We start from the raw sequence: 6,064 nt of genomic DNA, 5'->3' as shown, positions 1-6,064 counted from the left end.
GTAAACCTTTATTTTCTGTGTTTTAAGGCTTTGTCTTTAAAATTATAGTAAGACTTTCACACCACCTCTTTGTAACACTTCAGGGAGAAACCTCAATGGTAATTAAAGTATGTCACACTATATAAATCAGTGGTTCTCAAACTTTTGTAGTGGCGACCCCTTTCACACAGCAAGCCTCTGAGTGCAAACCCCTCTTATAAATTAAAAACACTTTTACATATATTTAACACCATTATAAAGGCAGGAGGCAAAGCAGGGTTTCAGGCGGAGGCTGACAGCTTGTAAGCCCCCATGTAATAACCTTGCGACACCTTGAGCAGTCCTGACCCCCCGTTTGATATAAATGCTATAGAATTGTTTTTCCCCTTCCATTGGAAACAATACCTAGGGAATCCTTTAAAGAGCTGAGACTTTGACCAATTCTAGCTGAAAGGGTGTTCTGTAACTTGAAACTCAAATACCACCAAGCTTGCTGTTGCACCAGTTAATGGAAGACTGTAGAGTATAACTGGCTTCTATACCACAATAGAAGTTAGTAAGAGGATCTAGTACAATATTTAGACCATCTCCATCCAATTGCAGAATTATTTCTTAAATACCACATTTTAAAACAAAATTTTCTCATACAGGTTAAACTTTCCGTTGACTTCTTTCTTACTTGTATATCTCTGTACTGCCCTGAATCTCTGGTTGAAGAATTAACATGTCAAGGAATCTAGGTTTATCTTCTGTCGTCTGTTCCTCACTTGTTATTTAGATGAGCTGTTAGATATTTAGCACCCTTAATCTTTGCTCCTATTCATACTTGTTTTATGAACACCTTCCAATTTATCTACAATTCTAGAATACTGCAGTATTCAATTGTGTGCAATATTCCAGATGTATTGTTGAATTTCTAACTTCTGTTTCATTTGTCTTCCACTGTTACTTGTCTCTTAACGGTGTGGTGTCCAGATTTTTCTCTTTATCCTCTTCAGATATACTAAACTTATTTTCTGCTAATATTTGTAACCACTTGAGGTCCCTCTGAATTCTGGTATTTACAATGCATCCTATTGTAACTTTGAAATAGTGTTCTTTGAGACTAGTGAAAATGACAATGAGTAGTTGCCACTCTAAGTACCAGACCTAACACCAACTGCTGTAGCACTATACTTACTGAAGACTATTTATGATGACTGTTTGACTTGCAGCTAGTTTTCAATCCATGTACATTTTTAACCATTATATTTGATCATTTAAACGAACACTTCACTAAATCAATAGTGCATCTCCTACGTTCCTTTCATCCTCTGACTTTGTAATTATTTCCATCAATTAGATTTTACTGGTAGAGTGAAAACTTCAGGGTATTTTAAAAGAGGATGGGAAAAACAGCTGTTAAATGTGGATATCATCAACCTTTAGCTTTCATAACATTTACATTTCAATGGGATGGCAATTTATAGCACTAACTGTTAAATACAGTTTTCTTCTACTATACATAGCTGCAGTGAATGAGAGATGCTCTGGGAAGAGTAACTGAGTGACAGTGTTGTGTGTTCACTGTAGCTCCCAGTGCTAGTTAAGGGTGCATATTTTTTTCCATTCTAAACCCTGCTTCCAGTCACTCATCTTAATGAATTTTTCAAGTTTTGGGATGAGTTTTTCTAGACATAGCATCTTATAAAGGAGAAGGGGTAGAGTTTGAGGAGAAACGCCTCCCCTAATTTGATGGGGTGGAAGGAGGGAGAAAATTCTCTCTCAATTTCATGCTTAGTAATTCTACTGCAGAAACAGCTATAGCAGAGAGCTGAAATTTGACACAGAAAATAGCCTGTACCAAATTTCTTAAGCGCTTTGAGAAAAATTACTGTAGTTTGATTAAATTATGATCATTTGAAAATTGCTCTGTATGTACAGTCCATCTTGACAGAACATTTTCTCTGCTAAACTTGTACAGTGAAAAACTGAGAAAAAGCTGCACTGTATATATTTACAAACAAGCAGAGGAAGTGACATACCTGTTCCTTATTCCAGGACTGCCTTTCAGGTTTGTTGGTGGCACATCCACCTAGGCACACAGCCCAGAGGTGATCCAGGTGAGCTACCTTTCCTCCTCCTGCATCTCATGGTCTAAAGGTGTAATTCAGGTGGGCTAAGCTAACTCTTGGACCAAACCACTGGAATTTTCTTTGGCACTTTCTTAACGTTCAATGTTGAAGACATAGCCGTTATACATTAACATTATAACGAGTGAAGATACGAAAAAATAAAAGGAAATCTGTCTCTCCATGAAATTTACCACAAGCAGTAAGTGGAAATATAATTCCCAACTCAAGCAAGGAATATTTATGGCTTAACCGAGGCAGGAGGTGTGACTTGCAGAAGGTGCTGAAGTTTGTCTTTCACTATTATCCTGGCACTTTGTGAATAGTCTTTGAAGGGTGAAAGTAAACCAACTGTAATGTAAGTACTGGATTGATAAAATTCACTCACAAATGAATGAATACTATACATTATTTAATTTATCCTCTCTATGCACATACACATTTGTTACAAGAGTGTGAGGTATTCTTACCAGGGTTCTCTCAGGATCAAGGGTGACTAAGATACTGAGCATAGTTCTATTTCACCTCTATTTAAAAAAATCCATTAAGCAATGGATTTTTGTTGGTTAGTTGAATGTTTAGACATGTTTCACTACACATATGTATTTACAAGTGATTGGGAATGGGTTACACACAGACAAGTCATTAAGCTGAAGTGTTAAATGTTCGAAAGGAAAACACCTTAACTTAAAATTGTAAATACATATTGAATGTTTAAAAAAACATATGTCTGAAAGCCAGGAACTCAAAGGTAACTCTACACAAAAACGCCACAAGTCAGATATTGAAAAGTGTGGAAATGCAGAGTTTGGAATAACCTAATCACTAACTCTTTGTCACTGGACAGTAGAGCAGTACTAACTTCATTTTCATATACACCAATTCAGAATTACAGGAAATCTTACAATAAAAAAATTAAAGTAATCAAATCAAAATTTTGCAGATTAGAGTCCATTCTCAGATATTTTAACAGCCTGACCATGTCCCTTTAAAATTTTAGAACTAACATTCTGGTACGCCAGCACACCCATTCTTATTGTTGGGGTTTGTCACCTCCTAACATCACACGTATCAATGTGTACTAAACAACTAAAGAGAATTTCTTTATGCTATTACCACATTAGATGATTAAAACTAAATTTTTAAAATTAAGGTCAAGATTTAAAAAAATAAGTGCCTAATAAGGGGTTAGGAGCCTAATTTTAGGTAGTCTGAGAGGTTGGGTGTTAAACGCATTTGAAAGGGGACCAAATAAAGCCTTGATTATGTGCTTATGTGCTGTCCTTAGTTAACTTTAAGCACACACTTAAACACCTTTCCTGAATAGAGACGCTTTCTTGAATTGAAAATCTTGGCAGCAATGTACTACTTTATTATAGCATTTAGTTACTTTATACATTTCTTTGATCTTGGATAATGAAAATACTCAAATTTCATGTCTGTATTCCGTTTTTTAGTGCATTTAACATTCAGGTTCTCATGTACTTGCAATCCAAACACTGCAAGAAAATGCTTATTTAAAACAAGCACTTTAATGGAAACATTTCTAAAGCTTGGGTTACAAAAGCTAAGTTTTGGTCTAATATCTGAATATTCTTTTAATATCACTTTGTCTTGGCAGCTAGTTCACTTCGGCCTCATATTATCCTCTGCACAGAACTGAATTTCACCTTATGCAATCTATTTTGAGAATTCATGCATCTTCAGTCTTGTCAGGCCATATATGCAAGAAGGGAGAATTTATATTTAAGGTAGGGAATATAAAAGTTGAGGTAATTACATTAGCAAAGAAAAAATATTTCAAATGATATGGCATGTTCAGTGCACATAATTAGTTTGCATATGCTACATTACCTTAAATCACTATACAATTTCAAGTAACTTTTTCAATTAGTATTTGTCCCAGTATGCCTCCCTGAGGCTGGGGTAGGCACTGTGGGTGACCCCCACCTTACTTCCCCCTAACTGGGGCATCATATGTTCTCTAAAAAGGGATCTGGGCCAGGGGGACCAAAAGAAACAAACAAATTAAAAATAAGTATCTCATGGAAGGAAAATTTTTAACAAACAGTTCCAGAAGCCCTTACCTTAGGACCCCTGATTTACAAGCTCCGCAACTCAAAGTCCTCAAGCAAAGTCTCTGAGCCAAGCCTGCTCAGGATAGTCTTCTGGAACCTGGGACAGAGATCACCACCCATTTACAAGCTAGATGGCTTCTAATTCCCCCTTTTGCTCAGCTTCCCGTTTTTGTTTAAATAGATCAATCCTAGGGCAGAGGAAGGAGCTTCCTTGATTATACTCAGGCTGTTCTGTTTGTGAGCTCCTGGGCTGACCCCTACAGTGGTAGTTCACTCCTTCCTTTCCTACCTTCGTTCCTCCTGTGCTGCTGACACAAATGGCGGTCCAGCTCCTCCACTGATTATAGGCACCTGCTAGTTGTGGTACTTCATCCCAGGTGATGCTCGCACATTCAGTATCCTCCGTCACGGTCTTCTACCAGTTCTTCCTTGGCCATCCATGCTTTCTCTTTCCTCCCTCAGGTACCCAATTCAGTGCTTGCTCAGCATGTCTCCCATCTTCCAGACTGTGTACATGTCCCAACTACCTGAGCCTTCTTTCTTTGAAGATATTTTCTTGGCTGTCCTGCTCTGTCAGCTCCCTTACTCCCACATTTGTTTTGTCTTTCCATGAAATGTGTAATACCCTCCTCAGCTGTCTGAGATAGGAGTCTCCAATCTCTTTTTGTCCTCTGCATGCACACACACTCCTTCTCAATACTTTAATATCTAATTTTGATTGTCAAACACGATTGCATGTCTCTGATCCTGCTCTCAGGTACACTTTATATATTTTTTCTCCTTTACACATTCCATCACCGCCTGACTTCTTTATGCACTAGTCATACTGGCTCAAATAAATCCTTAGGAGTACTTCCTATCTTCCCCTAATGTTATCAAGGGTAGTTGGCGGGAGAAGATTGTTATAAAACTATATGCAAAAATTAGAAGAAACTGATTTTTTTTAAAATCATTTTAATACTTTTTGAAATATGTGGTACAGTTATATTCATAGGGATATACAGTAACTGGTGTCTGAGAACTATGGAAGCGTTTCTTAGATACTGTGATTTGTCCAAACTCTCATTAGCTGCTAATTTCTCTCTTTTCTGATTAGGTCATAGCTTTATGGAAATTCATTCCTGTTGCTTATTACATGGACTTTTGCAACTTTTTGGAATATGTTTAAGAATGAATTTTGAAGCTAAATATATTCACAATTAGTGGACCACAGACCAGTATTCTATTTGGAAATAAAAACACGTTTGTGTTTGTAAAGACTTTTTACAATATATACTTCATTTATATTAAAATGATTTTTCTTTAAATATAAAAATCTGAAAAGCAGTAGCTGTAATAAAATTTTCACTTTACTCCGTAGCAGCAGTCATGTACAGGTAGGACAGAGCACTTTTTCACAACAAATCACAGCATTATAAATAACAAGAAAATGTGACAAACTGAATGCCAACTGAAGAAAGTAAAATAATTATGGCTTATCTGTTAATGCAAAGACTGTATAATGTAAAAGAAAATATCAGCGTATATACAGAGCTACTGTAACTAATAGGAACTAACTTCCGAAGTGCATTGATTTTAAAGGTTACTACATTTGGCATTAACAAGTCCAGCAAAGTTACTGCATTTGTATCCTCTTTAAAACCAACAGAACAGTTATATTTGTGAAAGGTGGTTTTTTTTGTCTGAATCAATTTTTTTGTCTGTGAGTTCTCAATCTTGCAAGGTGTTGCATAACTCCTGAAGGTACTAATCACTGTTAGCTCCTCATGATTTCACTGGGCTTTGGGGATGCTAAGCAACTTGCAGGATCAAGCCTTTAAATATAGACAGTTGTTACAATGGATTAATTTACCCTGTCCAACTGAACAAACAAAATTTGATGTGAATTTGTATCTT

The sequence above is a fragment of the Lepidochelys olivacea genome (genome assembly GCF_965140295.1).
Source record: "Lepidochelys olivacea isolate rLepOli2 genome assembly, chromosome: 5".
Taxonomy (NCBI): Eukaryota; Metazoa; Chordata; order Testudines; family Cheloniidae; genus Lepidochelys; species Lepidochelys olivacea.
Note: the sequence above shows the minus strand (reverse complement) of the source record.